The 22,419-nt window shown below is 41.2% G+C and overlaps 1 protein-coding gene and 1 pseudogene across 1 annotated transcript in view; both read right to left on the bottom strand.

Moving 5' to 3' along the window:
• The window catches only part of LOC126177090 (serine-enriched protein), a 284,041-nt gene that overhangs the window by 26,283 nt on the left and 235,339 nt on the right, over positions 1–22,419 (bottom strand). The window lies entirely within an intron of this gene.
• Positions 10,231–10,348, bottom strand: LOC126177724 (5S ribosomal RNA; annotated as a pseudogene).

The raw sequence follows: 22,419 nt of genomic DNA, 5'->3' as shown, positions 1-22,419 counted from the left end.
ATAAAAGATAATATTAATACGTAAATATCATATAACTAGATAAAATTTTGGCTTTGCACTGACCTTTCAATAGCCTAATATATAAAATACACTAAGCAATACAAATTCTTTCATACATGTGACTTTACATAATAGTTTACACAAGTATTATGTGGTTAAACAGTTCAATCAATAGCGTCAGCAATGACGAATATGTACAGGTAAGAGTCTCATAACTTTTCACAAACAGTAATACACAAAAAATCAGTTTATACAAATATTCACATAAAATGTTTTCACAAGTATTTGACAGTTCCAGCAGTAGCACCCAGCATTGTGGAACAGGTGCAGACTCCAACAGGTGACATCATTTCAGTAGAAGCAGTTCATCAGTGGCACCCAGCATTGTGGAACAGGTGCAGACTCCATCAGGTGACATCATTTCAGTAGAAGCAGTCCATCAGTGGCACCCAGCATTGTTGAGTAGGTGCAGACACCATCAGGTGACATCATTTCAGTAGAAGCAGTCCATCAGTGGCACCCAGCATTGTGGAACAGGTGCAGACTCCATCAGGTTACATCATTTCAGTAGAAGCAGTCCATCAGTGGCACCCAGCATTGTGGAACAGGTGCAGACTCCATCAGGTGACATCATTTCAGTAGAAGCAGTCCATCAGTGGCACCCAGCATTGTTGAGTAGGTGCAGACACCATCAGGTGACATCATTTCAGTAGAAGCAGTCCATCAGTGGCACCCAGCATTGTTGAGTAGGTGCAGACACCATCAGGTGACATCATTTCGGTAGAAGCAGTCCATCAGTGGCACCCAGCATTGTGGAGTAGGTGCAGACTCCAACAGGTGACATCATTTCAGTAGAAGCAGTCCATCAGTGGCACCCAGCAATGTCGAGTAGGTGCAGACACCATCAGGTGACATCATTTCAGTAGAAGCAGTCCATCAGTGGCACCCAGCAATGTGGAGTAGGTGCAGAAAGCAGTCCATAATATTCACTATCACTGATCACACTGGTCATCAGCAGAAATTAAACATGTTCTAGTGGCACCAATCATGTAGAAAAAGTACAAGTAACAGTCCATAATATTTACTATCACTGATCACACAGTTCATCAGCAGAAATTAAACATGTCCTAGTGGCACCAATCATGTAGAAAAAGTACAAGTAACAGTCCATAATATTTACTATCACTGCTCAGACAGTTCAAGCAAGAACAATAGTTTGAATACACATACAAATGCTTTTACACTAAACATACAAATCATAACAAACACACAAATGATGTCAGATAATTGTCATATTAACTATTACAAGTACACAAACATCAGTAAACCTATAATATTTATGGGTGTCAGTGCAAGCCACTACAAACAAATAAAATAATATTTAGGAGATAGGTGGGTAGGTTTAGGAAAGGAAAACACACAAAACGCACTCACTCATCTTTCATCCACATTAAGTACTACTGTGTAATTGAATGGTGTTAACTGTGTAAATCCACTTCTGTCAAAATTTCATGTTCATCATGTGTATCAAGTAGTAGTGACAGCAATGTATAACAGTCAATAATAGTTAAGTCAACGTCATAGTCATCATGTCAAGACCAATGTTTGCCAAGCCAGATCAAAATGTACGGTTGCTGAACAACTGTCAGTGTGCCAAGATATGCAACTTCCTCTCTCCAAAAAAAAGTACATACTGCTTAGTGATTTAACAAAGTGTGTGTAGACAATCTTTCTTCCATTTTAGTGTTCTAGTCTGCTATCTTCATCCTTCTTGTTCCATATAGACCAACAAAAAAAATATGCACCTCACTTACTTTACCTCTTATACACCAAAACTCCAATCAACTTCATATAATCTCAATACCTCAATAATACCTCTTCAATACGTCGATACATATAAACCTTATTGCCAGTATCATTTCACTTCCATAACAACTCTTTCCTCTAGTCAGTCTCCTCGAATAAGTACAGATAAAATCCTAATGCAAACCTCATCATCCCATACAATCCGAAGACACACTGTCAACACACAACCTCTGTGTAATCCATCTGACCAAAATCTTCTACTCATTATGAATTATAAACAAAGAATGCATACATGACCTCTAACAGACTTAGTTCGAATAACTCTCAGTAATTAAGTACGATTATGGAGTGTGAATGATCCTAATATTTCACCGTGTGTACACCACTTCAAGAATTATGGCAAATAGAAGCAAACATGTGGAGTATTTCTTGTGTCAAGTGTCACTTCCTATTTCAATTGCTCACGAAAAATGCAGTGTAATAACTGTGTTGGTATGTCATGTCGTTAGCTTCCTTTCTATTAGCACAAATTTATACAGATTCCATAAAACCCCCAGCTCATGTGACTTCTATGACGTTTCTTGTACTAAAGTCACTCGTCGAATTACTGCAGTTCATTTTCTTATGTTAAAATATAAAGCACTGAGCGTAAGCAAAACAAGCAATAGCGAGTAAATATACCAGTAGTGAACAGAATGTCAGCAAGTGGATGCAGCACAATTCTTACAACGAGGCTCTGCCAAGCGAACAATCTGTAATTAATACCATAGTGTAACCTAAACTCTATGTTCATACACTGTACATCAGCATTGCTGTATACCAAATTAAAGAGTAGTTGTGACGACAGACAGAGATGTATAAGTATACAATCCATACGCATAGCAGCAAACAGGTAATTAGCATCGTATCAGCGTAAGTAAATAAATGTTCATATGTAATCTTAATAAATAAACATGAAGGCGCAAGCAGATAAATCACAAAGTATAACTTACATACCTAACCACATCAGCACAATTAATCAGGTGACAATTATAATTTAAATAAATAAGCACAGCAGGCACATAATAAAAAAAATATGACATCAGTGAAAAAGCAGTGCAGCCAAGCGATGCATAATATACACAAGTAACAATCCAGTTCATTAATAATCATTGTCAAAATCAGTTAACGTATGCAAGCACGTCGCTTCACAAGTAATTTCATAGAACATGTAATTAGCACAAAGTATGAATCACGTAATCGCGAGCAGTAAATTACGTCTAAAGTACGTACCTAAGTGGAAATATGTTACCTGAAAAATAAACTCAATTAATAATTACCTTTTTAGTTTATTACTTTCTTCTTCGAAATGACATTTTTCCTGAAATTTTCTCGATAGCAAGTCGTCTTAACGTCGGACACGCACAGAATTTACCTGAAGTTCTTAGATATTTTATAGAACCGTATCCTGAAAAATACTGAATGTTAATAACAGAATTCATCAAGTCACTATAGCTTTATACTGAATTTAGTCGGAGAAATTAGACTGTGTATTTATTTACAGCTGTCAGTGCATTCGCACTGAGCGCTCGATCAGCTGTAAGCGCGTGACGTAGGAAGTGATTGTTTGCGGTCAACGACTGTCTTGTGCGGCGCGCAGACTTGACTGTTGCTTTGAGTATATGCCGCCGCCAAAACACAGCGCGGTATCCTTGTACTCTCCGTGTGTTTACATGTAGCTGTTAGTTTCTCACAAGTATACCATTCCACAAAAATTTTAACGTTAGATATATGATGTATTCCCTTAGAGCGTCGTGATTTAAGAGTTTCTACTTCTACAGTGTTATCATGAATAATTTTGCGAATTCTATATGGGCCGTTATAAAGCAGAAAAAATTTGCGACACAAGCCCTTTCCTTTGTGAGACAAACGGTGAGACTTAATTAACACTTTTTGACCAACTGACAAAATTTTTAAACGACCAGGACGCTTAGCTGATTTCTCTCTTCTAGCAGCCGCAGATGTAATATTTCGTAGAGCCAGGTTGACAATTTCAGAATGCCGCAGTTTCCGTGAAGGCGGAAAAGGAACGATTTCAGAAATGCGATTTGTCGGTGCTTTGTTTTTTAATATCAGTATAGGCGGTAAAGAAGTTGAGTCATTGGGAAGTTCATTCAGAATGTTTTGAAAAATATGAAGATACTGATCCCACGTTCTGTGATTCTGATGACAATAAAGACGACACAATTTATTGATTTCCTTCATCCATCTCTCTGAAGCGTTAGATTGAGGGTGAAAAAGTGAAATGAAGATTGGTTTAATTTTACGACGCCGTAGAGTACGAAGCCAAATTTTAGAACGAAACTGTGATCCATTATCTGATATAACCTTATCAACATGACCAACTTCTTTAAGAAAATGGTTAATGAAAGCATTAGATACTGAACGAGCTGTTGCTTTGCGTAATGGTGTAAAACACACATATTTTGATGTCAACTCCACTGCTACGAAAATGTACGCAAAACCATTAGTAGAACGAACCACTGGACCGAACAAATCAACTGCAGCCATGTCCTTTAATTTCGCTGGAATGATAGGAAACAACGGTGCTCTGTGAGAAACTGTTGGCGGCTTAGCCTTTTGACATAATTTGCATTTGGCCAGAACAGATCGAATACGTTTTTTCCATATTACTGAAGTAACAGTTTTCTCGCAATTTATGAAAGCATTTTCTGGGACCAAAGTGTGCATAACTGAAATGCGTATACCAAATCAGCTTATTAACCCACTCATCAGGAATACAAACTAACCAAACAGAGTTGTCGACCGATTTTCGTTTAAAAAGAAATTTCCAGATAGATCGCAAAAACGAGGTGTGGCCAAATTGTCCAATCTAACAAAGCGTCTAAGAAAATTACAGACACCAAGGAAACTACGAACATCACGTTTTGTGGTAGGAACAGCATAATTACGAATAGCGTCTAATTTCTCTGGATCAGGAATAATAACTTCTATAGAAATAATGTGACCGAGATTTTTCACCTGAGAACGACCAAATTCAGATTTTTCCAAGTTCACTGTAATGCCAACTCTTGCAAAGATACGTAACAATGAATCCAAAATTTTGTTGTGCTCACTCCAAGAACGTTTAGCAATAAGAATATCGTCAACATATGAAGTAATATTGTCACGAAGATAAACAGGTAAAATTTCATTTAAACTACGAATGAATGCTGCTGAAGATACAGTAAGTCCAAACGGTAATTTCCGAAGTTGTTTTTGGGTAAAATAGTCATATCCGGTTTTTTTTACGCGCTCTCTAGATAGATTGATAGTAGAAGAGTTGTTTTTGATAGATGCAAAGAATAGTAAAAGAGTAGGCAGCGGTACAGAAAACTAAAAGGGAAATAGCACCACTGCAGCTCGGGGCCCTATGCTCGCTACGGCACATATTCACTTAGAGTAGTGAATCCCCTGAGGACTTTAATAGCTGCACATAAATTTCAGTCTGTGACTTAGTGGCAAATTTGGCGGAAGTGCGTACAGAAATTGAGCTAACCATGAACATGGATGTATGTCATTCTTAGATTTGCGAAAGATCTTAAATTTCCGAACAGTCAAAAAGTGTTTATAGTCAAAATTTTCTCCTCGTGGCGACAAAGATCTACCGCGTCTGTCCCAGTCCCAATGTCGATTATTGTCAAGTTCGCGCGCATGGCGCTCTCTTGTTGCTTCTCTTAAATGAAATAAATTACTTTCTTCAAAACCCGCTGCTATCGGTGATTCCAAATTTCTTCTACCGTCCTTTCCTACGATTTTGCTTTCAATTTGTTTGACTTGCTTTTCTAATGCCTCAGATTCCTTTTTAACGCGTTCATTAAATTTTCCCTGATTTTCAACATGTTTATTTATGTTCTGATACTCTTCGGTTTCTGCAAATGGCAATGGTGCTGTATCATCTGAATCTCTGTCCCCATGTAAACTAAGATTTGTCAATTTATCTGAAATCTCTTCAACTCTTTCCGATAAGTCACCTAATTGTTCTTTCTGTTTATTTATGTCTTCCGAAAGTGTCGCGACTCGGGTTTCGGTATTAACACATTTAGTAGTTAACCGTTCATACTGTTGTGTTAGGTTATTTAATCTGTCATTTGGTACGGATTCCTCGATTCTCTCAAATATTTCTTCCTTATCTTTTGCAAGTTGTAAATTTAGCTCTGAAAATTTTTGTACTATCACGCGATCTCTTTCTTCCTGTTCTCTATCCTGTTCCCTTTGTCTAATCTCTACTGCAATTAATCTATTATTGTGAGAATTCAAAATCGGTTGTACTTCTTCTCTGATTTCTTTCTTTAACTCATCTTTCATATTTCTGAAACATGTCCCTATTCGTGAATCTAACCATGTTTCCAACGTTCCCATCTCTGTTTTAAATTCAGATCCTAACCGAGTTTCCATTGTTCCCATCCGTGTTTCCATTGTTCCCATTTGTGAGTCTAACCGTGTTTCCATACGTGCTCCCAAATTTAATATAGCACTCATCAACTGCTCCATATTAAATAGTTCAGAATTCTTTTCGCCCCTAACATTTCCCGCAAAACTAACTTCCTTCTGCATAGCCATAAGGCTATCTGTGTTCGATACTATTCCAGAATCTTCTGTCGTTAATCTCGGATTCTGTGAATTTTCTGATTGAGAAAAATTTTGAAATGGTTCCGGACTATTTTCCCGACTTATTACATTGTTTTCCACTTCATTATCCATCATACTGTTTTCCTCTGTTGGCGAGTTCGCCATGTTAACAATTTCGTCATTCTCACTATTCATCATTTTTGCCTTTTTCATCGATCGCGTAATCATTTACAAAACATACAAAACTCGTCACTGTACGAAAATCACACACAATGCCTCCTTATGTTCAACAATACCATTCACTCGAAATGTTTCCCTCAAACACGATTGACGTACAATTGAAATAATTGCACAAAAGCGTCAAACGCGTATACAAGACAACAAATCAAATTCTAAAAAAAAAGAAAATACCATTAGAAGAATGACAATTACCAAATCTACACATGCAAAATAGACTACAATTACTAAACTACAAATTACTACAACAATGCTACGGTCTACTATTTTTACAATCAGAAGATTCCAAGGGACGATGCTGGCAGGGTCGCCACGTGCATGGGAGCTTAATTATAATAAAGATATAAGAATGCAATGCAAATACTTTTTAATTTTCTGTCGCTGTATGTCCGATTACGCTGTTTCGTAAACGGCTGGCCCTGACTAGTATTAGTACGCAATCTGACTGCATAGAACAACAACAAAGAATGAAATGAAAATTTCAGTTAATACAATTAATTAATTAAGTCCCCAGCAACTATAAAACCTACGAAGCCAACAAAGCACAAGTGTAGCTGTTCTGTGTGTGGAAGTGTGACTCAACGTACACATCTGGCACGGTTCTTCTTCAACAAGACAAGAAATTTTAAATACCATTTATACTGACGTGATAAAAAAAAAATAGAAATACGATAATTGCGCAAGAAAACCAGAATTACACTCTAATACAAGAACACACGCCAGATGCTTTGTTGACTGAACCTGTAATGACACATTATTCAGGTCACTGAAATAATAAAAGAATAAAAGAAAATACCTCCATATATATTGACGAAATGCACTCTGACCATTACAATATCTCCATTAGAACAACATCTGCTATCTCTCCCATCAAATAGCTGCATAAAACATGGAACAACACTCTCCACTACCACATCTCACTCTGACTTCACGACATGCAGTGTCCACCACAACTTCTCGGCAAGCACTGCTTGCCGCTACGTCTCAATAATCACTGCCAGTGGAGGCGGCGGAACAATACTCTCTGGCGCCATCTTTGGCGCTGTGGCTCAGTGTAGCCACCTTTCAATATCATTAATTACTACGCCGAGAATATTTACGGTTCCACGGCCGCACCTAGTTACACATAAAAATGTAGTGCACCCCTGCAAAGACAAACACGAGGAAGGAGTGCAGAGTCACAATAGCTTTGACATGTGAGTATATCGTGTTCAGTGATTTGGATGTCAGTACACCCATGCAACCTAATGCCTCCTCACCCCATAACACCTGGATTACTAAAGAGATTATGTTCGACAGTGTTTCTGGTTGCAGGTCTCGCCATATGAGGGAATGTCCAGAAGCAGCACTCGGACTGAATCTGCTCTCATCCGAGAAGATCACACCACCCCACTCCTCAGTGGTGCGGTCCCTGTGCTCCTGGCACCATCACAAACAGTACCGCCGATGTACTGGGGTTGATGGAACACAACGTACTGGTCGTCGGGCAAAGAGACCACTCACGATAGAGTAGTCATGCCACTAACCACCGTGAGATTGCGTGCCTTACAGTCGTGTCTGATGTGGCTGCATTCCACCCATCGTTTGATGTGGGTCCCTCTTTGTCCAGGAATTTACCATTTGGATCCGAAATAAATTTGAAGATCGGGCGACTACGAAATCACTCACGTCACAGTTCGGTACATAACGGTAGAGGTACACACCACACGTATCGTGGACGTTTTCCTCACTGCGTCAGACGATCACATACTTTTTTTGTCCGACTATAAAAAACGGGCAGCTAGGAGGGTTGACTGTGGTGGACGACGCATACCCACCAGGGTTTGTGGAGCGTGTGTGTGAAATCACGCTGCTGTATGTGACTGTTGTCGACCATCTCCCCTCCTTCCGGCAGTAGCGCTTGTGATTCGGGACGCACCCCATGCGCTTGAAATAATGCTGTGAGCAATACCAAACTTCTGATCAGTACTCGTTACCTTTGCCCTATTTCCAGTTTCCTCAATGATTCTTCCCCGTGTGAAATCACGCAGACGTTGTCTCTGGTCAGTGTAGTAGAGTATAACACCACCTCATTGCACCGTAACTGCTCGCTGATTGTCACACACTGGCTTTTCACTTTTCTTCAACTGCCTCGTGTCGCGTGGTCAGCCCCATGTGGCTCACACCATCTGACAAGCTTTCTATGCATGACTGGGACACCTCTAGCGACATGCTCCCGCACTTTCATTGATTTCCATCGAGCTGTTAATATGTTACTTTACCTGTACCACCCTTAAGCTTTACGGACCAGTATGTTTTGAAGAGTGGATCTCTATCAAATCTCTCGCTTCACGATACGCCGATACGCACAGACTGTAGCGTCACAAGTTTTCCGAGCGAACGTTTGTTTTAGAATAGCTTGCTGCATATGAGTTCAGGGGCTGACATCTAGCGGCATAACCGAGAGACATACGAGCGTCTGTCACTGTCTGGCGTGGGAAAGCTATTCAAGGTCTGTTACTGGACGCGTATATTCACCACCTATAAGAACCTAAATAAATTATATGAAATATTATTCAATCATTTTCAAAATCGGTACACTACCTTTTGTTAACTCTCAGTGTGCAGAAATAATTAATTGAGATTTTTATATCAAAACTTTAATTTTTTTCGTTTTCGTAATACAAAAATCAGACAGTTATTATTTGTGTCTAATATTGTTATGTGAGGCTATGAGTAAATGATAGTGTGTACGTGGGACATTCGTTTAATTTCAATGTTGCATTGTATACCGTCTTAAGTTACAAAAGACAATCGTGGGAAAATGATCCTAGGGGATTTACTCACTATGCTGATGACGTATGTCTAGGTGTGATTGCTATTGTAACAGAAACAGCCAGAAAATCAGCTGGAGTAAAATCTGTATCTAAAGAATATTTCCTGAATAATTGACTTTTCGTTTTCGTTTATTAAACATTACTTTAATTTTTGCATGTCACATTAACGCATTGCGTCTGTGTATAAGGATTGGTGCAGGCCAGTTTTGGCGCGAGTGTAATCTTGAGCGAGTATTCTGAATGGCAGCCAATATGGTCAGCCAATCAGATTTGAGACGGTTCCCGCTCATTACCTGATAGTTTATACTGAGAGTGAGGCTGGAAGAAGGGAGTCGCTCGCTAGCTTTGAACGCGGACGGTCATGTTGCTAGTGCGAGTCAAAATAATGTGTAAAATGAAGAAATATTTAGCTTCTCGCGTCCAGATTGCGTGGCTGTAATATCAGTTGCATTTACAGACGGTTTTGTGAAGTTTCGAAATCGTTCTGTTGGAAAGACATCGGTGTGTGAAAATTTGGCCTTCACAATATCCACGTGGCATGTTCCATTATTCAACCACTCCACTCCGTCTACAGGTCACAAGTGGCCCATCGGGACCATCCGACCGCCGTGTCATCCTTAGAGGAGGATGCGGATAGGAGGAGCCTGGGGTCAACACACCACTCTCCCGGTCGTAATGATGGTATTCTTGACCGAAGCCGCTACTGTTCGGTCGAGTTGCTCCTCAATTGGCATCACGAGGCTGAGTGCATCCCGAAAAATGGCAACAGCGCATGACGGCCTGGATGGTCACCCATCCAGGTGCCGACCACGCCCGACAGCGCTTAACTTCGATGATCTCACGGGAACCGGTGTATCCACTGCGGCAAGGCCGTTGCCCTCCAGTATTCAACCACTGAGCATTTTTGGCGAGCAATTTCTTGTTTAGAAATCCACAAGAAGGACCGAATGTAATAACTCAGTTTCGTGTTGAAATTAATGACTGTGAAAACTTTGCTTAATTCGAGTCGGGTCTGGACAGATTTCTGACTGCTGTGCGTGTGAAATTGTGTATGAGTTGTGAACTGGAAGGAAATAGCCAATATTTTAAATGTGGACTGAATAGTACCGTTTCTTTGGCTATATGGGTAAATTAAACATTTTTGTTTGGAAATTTCGGACATTATTTTCCAGAAGCCAATCCATTTTCTTACAGTCCGATAAAATTTTAATGACAGTTTTTCTATAGAACTACTAGAGTTGCGTGGCCTCAGTAACTGTAGATATTAGATGGTGTTTTTTATCAACGCTGCTTTTAAACCATCTTGTAAGTATCTACGTTGCAGAGTGAAGGGACATCAACCAGACGCCGTTCTAAGGTAGGTGAATTTTAATTTGCAACCTGCACAGTGACAACAATGACATACTAAACCCGCTCCACAGCAAGACCCTGCTCTGCAGGAGCTGCTCCGTGTGGGCACCCTTCTGTTCATCGCACAAGATGTGTCTGCGACGCATAATTTCACACACACGCTCCACAATCCCTGGTGGATGTCTGTGGACCACAACAGTCAGCACCTTTCTAGCTGCGAACGTACCAGTTCCTAGCAGCCGTTTTCATAGTAGGATAAAAAAGGTATGTGACGGACTGGAGCGATCAGAAAACCGTTCTCGATACATCTGGTGTGCACCTCTACCATTACGTACCGTACTGTGATGTGAATTATTTAGCAGTGACCTGATCTTCAAATTTATTTCGCATCCAAATGAAACATTTGTGGACATGTGTTCCTTGCTAAACAGTATCTTAAAAATAATTACATGATTATTAGAATAGATATACCAAAATAGCTGCTTATAATAACTAATCTTTATTTATGCAGACTGCTTCCGCATTGGTCCCCATTGTCGAGTACGTCTCGATTGGTGTGACGTAAATATTACGCCGTTAGTCAAACCTCTTCTAACTTCCACTGTTTTAATAAGATGGTAAATGACGTAACACTTTGAAAATAAAACGCTAATTGCGGTGTCACAGTAGTTTCACATTTCCACCCTTACGACGCTACATGTTTACAACTATTACACAAATTAACAGCGATATTATTTTATTAAGTAAAACATTTTAAGAATTTCTTTGGTTGTTGCATATGTTTTCTCAGATTTATCCATTTTCATGTTCTCTAAGTTCAATAAATTTTTTTAGGTAGTACTTGTGTCTGAATTCTGTTTGCTCCTTTAATATTTCTTGTGGTTTTTTTTTCTCATGTGTATATAGATTTGAAGTTCTTCGGGAATGTTAATTGCAAAATCATTTGGTATTCTGTATAGAATCTTCTGTGTATCTACAGTGTGGTTTTGATTTTTCAAGTATAGAAAGGACCTCCACTGATTATTTTTTCTCTCTCTAATGTTTTCCTTATACTCATATTAAAATTTCTTCCTCTTTGGCCAAAGTAAAAGCTATTGCATCTGCGTCATGTATTTTGTATAAGCCTGGGTTAACATATTTCGATGCTCAAGTGGTGGCGGAACGTAATTTCAATGAAAGGTTGTTATTGGTGCGAAAGGCTAGTTGAATAATTGTGGCTTTAGAAAGTGGATTACTTTTATTGGAGATTCTACCAAGGTAGCTTGCTGATACGCATCTTACTTTTTGCGTAGGTGATGTTCCTCGAGTTAGGCACATCTCGCTATGTACTGTGTTCTGCTTTGGAAATGTGATAAATTTGTGGGAAGATCTTATGGGACCAGACTGCTGTGGTCATCGGTCCCTAAGCTTACACACTACTTAATCTAACTTAAACTAACTTACGCTAAGGACAACACACACACCCATGCCCGAGGGAGGAGTCGAACCTCTGACGGGGACCGTGACAAGGCGCTAGACCGCGCGGCTATCCCGCGTGGCTTTCTGCTTTGGTGTTTTACACTTGTAGTTTAATGTTGTGAATATGTTGGTGTCAGAGTCATTTGTATAGGCCAAATATTGAAACGTGTTAAGCTCTTTTCGAAGGGCTGGTTTTTCTAATGGTAGATTATTAATCGATTAATCACTGAAAGGAAAAATATTAGTTTAAGAGTCATCGGATGACCAGAATTGATATTTATAATGTTGTCAGAAGTGGTATTATTTCTATATATGTCAAACGTGTGGTGTTATTATTTTTGCCAGTTGCGAGGTCTAGATAGTTAATGATATTGTCTTGCTCAATTTCCATAGTGAAATTAATTTCAAGGTGTAGCTGGTTGAGTTTTTGATAGATATTTTCGATATCTGTTTCTTTACCATCTACCAGCATGATGGTATCACTACATGCCTAGATATAGAATTTCGATGAGAGTAGGCCAATCTGAGCTAAATAATATAGCGTCGTAAGATTAGTGCTGTCAGACTACTGTCACACCGTAATTAACATTTTATTTTCAATAAATTACGTCATTTATCATCTTATTAAAACAGTGACAGTTATAAGACAGTTCACTAACGACGTAACATGTACGTCACATCAGTCAAGACGTTGTTGTCAATGGCGATAAAATGCGTGTCGTAAATGAAGATTAGTTATTATAAGGAGCTGTTTTGGTGCATATATTCCAATAATCATGCCGTTATGAGACACACGTTATGCTGCCGTCCCTAAAGAAGAAAAAAAGAGAAATTATTTAGAAAGTCGCCTCTACAACCCACAGAAGCCTTAAACAGTAGTTGTCTAACAGCCAGTGTATCATAATATGTAGACGAATCATCTCTTCTGTAATGGCGCATCGAATTAGTTTGTCCCTGCGGATAGGCAGCCCAATTAACAGATTTCAAAAGCAGGTTGCTGCTGGTCCTTCTCAGGCAATTCGTGTCACCAACTTTAAACGAATTGCACACATGTATTGACGTTTGCCGTGTCACAAAAGGTGTCCATTTTGATCTCCCGCAATGTGAGTTAAGCAGTTGGAGGGATCCTCTGATCTACAAGATATATATTGCTTTGCATGAGAATACATGTCTACATGCCACTATCCCCGTCGAACTGTTCACAGTTTGGTTAAAATTGCACGCTTTAGCTGATTGAAGGATATATCATTATAATATTCATCTTGTTTTTTCTTGTTCCTTTGTTCCGCATCTGCGCAGGCAGAGTCAACATATTTATAAACTGATTTAGCATTGTTAATTCATGAGGTGGTTCGATACCTCTCTGTCGCCACGCCCCCGGGGCGGAATTTGTATACCCTTTAATTTTGTGTGTGTAGTGTTATTCAGGTGAAAGTGTGCGAAACTTTTTAAACGTTTGGGAATCGGGTAACTAAAGCGGGACTATTGTACCAGCGTGGTGTAGAACTGGTCGGATACGGGAAAACGCCTAAAAACCATATGCAGGCTAGCCAGCACACCAACCCTCATGCTTAAGCGGCTGTTTAACACGCATAACTATGTGGACGGGCCTATAGGACGGTCAGAAACAGTCTGAAAAACTTGTCAGTGTGTTGGAGATGAGGTCATGCTCAGAAATAATTGTTAACTTTGCGTCGTTTGACAGATATTTAGCATCGAAGTTAGACGATCAGGTACACTATGTGATCAAAAGTATCCGGACACTCCCAAAAACATATTTTTTTCATATTAGGTGCACTGTGCTGCCACCTACTGCCAGGTACTCCGTATCAGCGACCTCAGTAATCACTAGAAATCGTGAGAGAGGAGAATGGGGCTCTCCACGGAACTCACGGACTTCAAACGTGGTCAGGTGATTGGGTGTCACTTGTGTCATACGTCTGTACGTGAGATTTCCGCACTCCTGAATATCCCTGGGTCCACTGCTTCCGATGTGATGGTGAAGTGGAAACATGAAGGAACACGCACAGCATAAAAGCCTACAGGCTGACTTCGTCTGTTGAGACAGAGACCGCCGACACTTGAAATGGGTCGTAATGTGTAATAGGCAGACATCTATCCAGACCATCGCACAGGAATTCCAAACTGCGTCAGAATCCACTGCAAGTACTATGACAGTTAGGCGAGAGGTGTGAAAACTTAGATATCATGGTCGAGCAGCTTTCCGTAAGCCACACATCACGCCGGTAAATGCCAAACGACGCCTCTCTTGGTGTAAGGAGTGTAAAATGGTTCAAATGGCTCTGAGCACTATGGGACTTAACATCTGAGGTCATCAGTCCCCTATAACTTAGAACTACTTAAACCTAACTAACCTAAGGACAGCACACACATCCATGCGCGAGGCAGGATTCGAACCTGCGACCGTAGCGGTCGCGCGGTTCCAGACTGAAGCGCCTAGAAGCGCTCGGCCACTCCGGTCGGCTAAGGAGTGTAAACATTGGACAATTGAACAGTGGAAAGACGTTGTGTGGAGTGACGAATCACGGTACACTACGCGCGATCCGATGACAGGGTGTGAGTATCAGTAATGCCAGGTGCGCTTCATTTACCTGTGTGTGTAGTGCCGAAAGTAAGTTTTTCATGGAAGGTGCCTGCACCCCTTGTTGCTTTGCGTGGCACTATCGCAGCACGTCTACATTGATGTTAAAAGCACCGTCTTGCTTCCTACTTTTGAACAGCAATTAGGGAATGACGATTGCATCTTTCAACACGATTGAGCATCTGTTCACAATGCACGGCCTGTGGCGGAGTGGTTACTCGACAATAACATCCCTATAATGGACTGGTCTGCACGGAGTCCTGACTTGAACCCTATAGAACACCTTTTCGATGTTTTGGAATGGCGACTTCGTGCCGGGCTTCACCGACTGACATCGATACCTCTCCTCAGTGCAGGACTCCGTGAAGAATGGGCTGCCATTCCCCAAGAAACCTTCCAGCACCTGATTGAATGTATGCCTACGAGAGTGGAAGCTGTCATCAGGGCTAAGGGTGGACCAACTCCATACTGAATTCCAACATTACCGATGGTGGGCGCCACGTTATTTTCAGCCAGGTGTCCGTATACTTTTGATCACATAGTGTAGTTGTGCGCACGGTATTTGAAGTACCTGCATACTCTAATTGCGGCAATGAACAGACATCTATGGGTCTATGAGTTACCACTTGTTCAATTGCTAACTATCGGTTAAAATGTGCCTTTTTCGGAAGTAACAAATTTCATCTAGATAAACAACGGCTGCGCTGAAGAAACCAAACGAAGACACGTTTAGAGACACCGTATTTGGCCGGCTGCTTGCATTTTCGCGCGTTACGTCCTGATTAGCTAACTTCAATGCTAAATAACTCAAAAACAGCGCAACTTATCGACTTTGTTTGTGAACACTTGCTTCTCAGCACAACCTCCCCTGCACCACACTTACCATCCTTTCAAACTGTTTCTAATCCCCACGTACGGCTCTATGACAATTGTTTATGTATATCTCTTTGTCTGATAATGTTAAAGAATTGGTCCATAGAAGTCCCAAAAACTATTGGCATCTCTTTCTCAGCAATAAGTTGACGCTTAAATTTATGTGGAGGTTTCGGGTGTTTCCATTCCAGAATGTGACGGTTACTGAGTGCTGAAGTAGGGCTATTACTTCGTCCCTATAAATGTAACTTCAAATTTGTTTGTCTCTTACAGACGTGAATAAAAGTGGTCAGTGATGATGGGTCAAATTCACCTACTTCTTTCAGATCTCAGTGTCTGCCATATATACAATAATCTCATGAAGTTTCAAACATTATGCATTATAGACATGTGATTTACACTGACGAGCCAAAATATTATGACCACGTGCTCCCTAGCTTGTTTGTCCGTCTTTGCGACGAAATACTTCACTGGTTCTGCGTATTAGGGATACGACATTTTGTTGGTAATGTTTGTGGAGTTATGTGGCATCAGATGTCTACGCAATAGTCATGTAATATGCGTAAATATGGCGCCGTTGATTTGCGCACGCGGTGATAGCGCCCGATAGCGACCAGATGGGTTCCACAGGATTCACATCAGGCGAATTTTGTCGCTGAGACATCAACGACAGTTCACGAGAATGCTCCTCAAAGGACAGTAACACAGTTGTGGCTCCGAGACACCGACAGTTCTGCTGCTCGAAGATGAAATCGCCGTCGGGGAAGGCATCAAGGATGAACGGATACAGATTGTGCCCAGCTCTCATAGTGTATTCAATTACTACCACAAGTTCCATCCAAGTGCTGGAGAATGTCTCCCATTGCATAACAACGCTCCCGCCAGCCTGTGTCGGTGGGGCGCTGCACGCTTCGAGCCGCCGTTCACCTCGATGACGTCGTTTGTTGACACGATCAGCGACCTAGTGTAGCAAAAATGTATCACCCGAAGAGCCGACACGTTTCCATTGATCGTCGGCCGAATCCCTAAGGTCCCGTGACCACTGCAGTCCTAATTGACGATGTCGTTGGGACATCGCGCGAGCACGTAGGGGTGGTTAGCTGCGCAGTTCCCACGTTCAGCAATGTACGATGAACTGTGTGCTGCGAAACACTTGTGCGTGCACCAGCATTGTGCTGGTTCGGCAGAGATGCCACAGGTCACCCTCTGTCCTACTTTGCAGACCAGACAAGTCTCCGAGCGCGGCGCTCTGCAAAGAGTTGCAGACGTCCAATCATTTAGCGCCTAGTGCTAGCTTCGATGTCCTTTCACATCTTCCCGTAGATGCCCACGACAGTATCACATTTGTCGAAGTCGCTATCCCATCCGCAGCGCATATCTTCGTCAGGGTGATATACGAGGTGCATTCAAATTCTAAGGCCTCCGATTTTTTTTCTAATTAACTACTCACCCGAAATCGATGAAACTGGCGTTACTTCTCGACGTAATCGCCCTGCAGACCTACACATTTTTCACAACGCTGACGCCATGATTCCAAGGCAGCGGCGAAGGCTTCTTTAGGAGTCTGTTTTGACCACTGGAAAATCGCTGAGGCGACAGCAGCACGGTTGGTGAATGTGCGGCCACGAAGAGTGTCTTTCATTGTTGGAAGAAGCCAAAAGTCACTAGGAGCCAGGTCAGGTGAGTAGGGAGCATGAGGAATCACTTCAAAGTTGTTATCACGAAGAAACTGTTGCGTAACGTTAGCTCGATGTGCGGGTGCGCTGTTTCGGTGAAACAGCACACGCGCAGCCCTTCCTGGACGTTTTTGTTGCAGTGCAGGAAGGAATTTGTTCTTCAAAACATTTTCGTAGGATGCACCTGTTACCGTAGTGCCCTTTGGAACGAAATGGATAAGGATTACGCCCTCTCTGTCCCAGAACATGGACACCATCATTTTTTCAGCACTGGCGGTTACCCGAAATTTTTTTGGTGGCGGTGAATCTGTGTGCTTCCATTGAGCTGACTGGCGCTTTGTTTCTGGATTGAAAAATGGCATCCACGTCTCATCCATTGTCACAACCGACGAAAAGAAAGTCCCATTCATGCTGTCGTTGCGCGTCAACATTGCTTGGCAAAATGCCACACGGGCAGCCGTGTGGTCGTCCGTCAGCATTCGTGGCATCCACCTGGATGACACTTTTCGCATTTTCAGGTCGTCATGCAGGATTGTGTGCACAGAACCCACAGAATTGCCAACTCTGGAGGCGATCTGTTCAACAGTCTTTCGGCGATTCCCCAAAACAATTCCCTCCACATTCTCGATCGTGTCGTCATACCGGCTTGTGCGAGCCCGAGGTTGTTTCGGTTTGTTGTCACACGATGTTCTGCCTTCATTAAACTGTCGCACCCACGAACGCACTTTCGACACATCCATAACTCCATCATCACATGTCACCTTCAACTGTCAATGAATTTCAATTGGTTTCACACCACGCAAATTGAGGAAACGAATGATTGCACGCTGTTCAAGTAAGGAAAACGTCGCAATTTTAAGTATTTAAAACAGTTCTCATTCTCGCCGCTGGCGGTAAAATTCCATCTGACATAGTGCTGCCGTCTCTGGGACGTATTGACAATGAACGCGGCCGCATTTTAAAACAATGTGGATGTTTCTATCTCTTTCCAGTCCGGAGAAAAAAAATTGGAGGCCTTAGAACTTGAATGCACCTCTTACAGGACATAAAATCTTGTCTGAAGATTGCGATCATTTTTATGTTAATAATTGGCAACCAATGCTGCACAATCGCAATAAAGTCATGAGACATTCAATTGATTATTTTATTAGAACATGTAACGCTTTAGGGTTACACCCATCTTCAGACATCACAACCTTCAACTCTTTCCTAACCAACCAGGTGTAGAGCCTTGACAACTTAAAGAAAGTGTCGAATAACGTATGACTGCGACACATGCAGTCTTTAAGCAGAGCTTCGGCACTTTCTTTGAGTTGTGAAGGCTGTACGCCTGGTTGGTTGGGAAGGAGTTGGAGTTTGTGTTGTCTGAAGATGGTGTAATCTCGAAACGCGTAACATGTTCTAATAAAAGAGTCAATTGAACATCTCATGACTTTATTGCGATTGCACAGCATTGGTTGCCAATTATTAACATTCGTCAGCGTGACTCCTCGTCCATGTTTTCTCCGCTTGCATCCTTTTTTTACCGCGTCAGGTGCCTTCAGCGGCGCCAGGCAGCAGCAAACGTCGCGGTGTGCAGCGGTCGTAATGTTTTGGCTCGTTACTGTATGTACATCATGGAAAGCAGCGGTCCTATAACACCCCTTTGAAATACACTCAAGGTTATTGTGATATCTAACAATCACTCTCCTTTACAACAACTTGAATTAATCAGTTTTCTTGATAGATGTTCACGGTATGCCATAGACAAGTTTTATAACCAGGTTTAAGATAGGTAATGGCTCGAAACCAGCAAATTTATTTTGAGCAAGTGAATATATATTCTTAAATGCGATAACACTGTAACAATAACAGTAGCTTTTACTTCATGTTGAAGAACCTACAGAGTTCATATAACAACACTTGTTTTTGGTTCATTTAAGTTTTTTATAACTTTTTTTTTATTTTTTATTTTTTGCTTTAAAAATTTCACATATTGGTACTATATTTTCTGTATATGTAAAGTGTTTTATACTGGAGGTTGAAATCCTTTGTATTGTATGTGAGTAATGTAAGTAAAATACTATGTAAATTCTTTATGATGTTGAATAATTTTCTGATGACCTTTCGTATTTAGAAATATTTTGTGTGTATAAATTGTTCATGTTAATGTAAATATGACAATTTAATAAATGGTCACGCTTAGCAACAATATAAGAAATGGTGTTATGTAAAATCCAGTGTGCTGTTGTATAAAAGCCTGGGGCATGGATGTGTATGATGTCCCTAGGTTAGTTAGATTTAAGTAATTCTAAGTTCTAGAGGCTTATGATCTCAGAAGTTGAGTCCCATAGTGCTCAGAGCCATTTGAACCATTTTCTTGTTGTATAAAACGAAAGTGGCTCTGGGGAGTGAAAAGGTCGCAAGGGCGATTTGGCGCGCTACCTAGAGCAAGTGCGGGAAGTTAAAGTCACACAGTCTGTAGGCAGCAGTGCTTGAGGCAATACCTTTGTGGAACAGGAGAAGCTTTGCCTGCAGATTCGGACAAAATGTCTCGGATGGAGCCTGAAAACGGCTTACGGCATAGCTGCGAGTTGTTGGGCTACTGTTTGTAGAACTGAACGACGCCAAGAAGAGAAATTAAGCCCATACCTCAAGAGACTTGCAGGCTGTAATGTGGGTAATTGTTCGCCACACCCAAGCCTACAGCCACCAGATAAGACTTTTTTATAGTAAATTTATTTTTTACAGCGTGAACCATTAATTTAAACAGGGTCTTAATAATCATTCTTGAACATTAAAGAAAGTGGTTCACCCTGTTGTTTCATCCAAATCATACACCTACGATGTTAATCCCAAAAGTAAGGTCTCCTATTTTTTTATAAGTACATAGACCTGTTTATTTCCACAATGGTTTGCATCTACATCTACATCTACATCTACATCTACATCCATACTCCGCAAGCCACCTGACGGTGTGTGGCGGAGGGTACTTTGAGTACCTCTATCGGTTCTCCCTTCTATTCCAGTCTCGTATTGTCCGTGGAAAGAAGGATTGTCGGTATGCCTCTGTGTGGGCTCTAATGTCTCTGATTTTATCCTCATGGTCTCTTCGCGAGATATACGTAGGAGGGAGCAATATACTGCTTGACTCTTCGGTGAAGGTATGTTCTCGAAACTTTGACAAAAGCCCGTACCGAGCTACTGAGCGTCTCTCCTGCAGAGTCTTACACTGGAGTTTATCTATCATCTCCGTAACGCTTTCGCGATTACTAAATGATCCTGTAACGAAGCGCGCTGCTCTCCGTTGGATCTTCTCTATATCTTCTATCAACCCTATCTGGTACGGATCCCAAACTGCTGAGCAGTATTCAAGCAGTGGGCGAACAAGCGTACTGTAACCTACTTCCTTTGTTTTCGGATTGCATTTCCTTAGGATTCTTCCAATGAATCTCAGTCTGGCATCTGCTTTACCGACGATCAACATTATATGATCATTCCATTTTAAATCACTCCTAATGCGTACTCCCAGATAATTTATGGTATTAACTGCTTCCAGTTGCTGACCTGCTGTTTTGTAGCTAAATGATAAAGGATCTATCTTTCTGTGTATTCGCAGCACATTACACTTGTCTACATTGAGATTCAATTGCCATTCCCTGCACCATGCGTCAATTCGCTGCAGATCCTCCTGCATTTCAGTACAATTTTCCATTGTTACAACCTCTCGATACATCACAGCATCATCTGCAAAAAGCCTCAGTGAACTTCCGATGTCATCCACCAGGTCATTTATGTATATTGTGAATAGCAACGGTCCTATGACACTCCCCTGTGGCACACCTGAAATCACTCTTACTTCGGAAGACTTCTCTCCAATGAGAATGACATGCTGCGTCCTGTTATCTAGGAACTCCTCAATCCAATCACACAATTGGTCTGATAGTCCATATGCTCTTACTTTGTTCATTAAACGACTGTGGGGAACTGTATCGAACGCCTTGCGGAAGTCAAGAAACACGGCATCTACCTGGGAACCCGTGTCTATGGCCCTCTGAGTCTCATGGACGAATAGCGCGAGCTGGGTTTCACATGACCGTCTTTTTCGAAACCCATGCTGATTCCTACAGAGTAGATTTCTAGTCTCCAGAAAAGTCATTGTACCCGAACACAATACATCAGTTTACAGCTTGAACATTTAGCTATTTTTCAACATAATCACCATTTCTGTCGATGTATTTTTGCAGACTCTGTGGCAGTTTTTGTATGTCCATGTCGTATCAGTTCGCCGCCATGCTGTTCAGAAAGCTATGAACGTCTTCTTTCATCTCGTCGTCGGAGCTTTCCGGCCGAATGTTCTTTTAATCTAGGGAACAGCTGATAGTCACTGGGCACCAAATCAAGACTATAGGGTAGGTGGGTGATGATGTTCCACTGAAACAGTTGCAGGAGAGCAACGGTTTGCCGAGCGATGTGTGGGCGAGCGTTGTCATGGAGAATGTGTACGCCCCTGCTCAACATTCCTCTTCTCCGGTTCTGAATTGCCCGTTTGACTTTTTTCAGAGTCTCACAGTACCTGTCAGCGTTAATTGTGGTCCCAGCGATTCAGCTCCGACGACGAGGTAAAAGATGAGGTATATAGTGTTCCTTGCTGGTGTTTGATTAATCCGAGTATCCTATTTTACAAACTTCTGATGTACCACGTTAATACAAAGAGGCACAATTTAAATTGTTTGTTTTTTTTTGCTTTCTTAACAATTGCAAAGTGTTATAGTAAAAGTTTTCTTACGTAAATTTCAATCAGAATGTAGCCAAGTCACTAGAATCTGGTAAATGACTATACAGAGTTAGTTCAAAGAATAATAGCTTTTGAAAGTAAATTCCAGTAAGAAAAAGACTTTCGTGAAGTGAAATGATCAGTATGAAAATGTATGCTTTAGTATCTAAGTATTTTTGGTATTTAAGTTTTGTTTATTATAGGAAATGATATTCTACATGTCCACCCTGGCCA

This window comes from Schistocerca cancellata, chromosome 3, assembly GCF_023864275.1.
Source record: "Schistocerca cancellata isolate TAMUIC-IGC-003103 chromosome 3, iqSchCanc2.1, whole genome shotgun sequence".
In the NCBI taxonomy this organism is placed as follows: domain Eukaryota; kingdom Metazoa; phylum Arthropoda; class Insecta; order Orthoptera; family Acrididae; genus Schistocerca; species Schistocerca cancellata.
The sequence above is the reverse complement of the archived record's forward strand: the minus strand, read 5'-3'. Positions and strand labels throughout refer to the sequence as shown.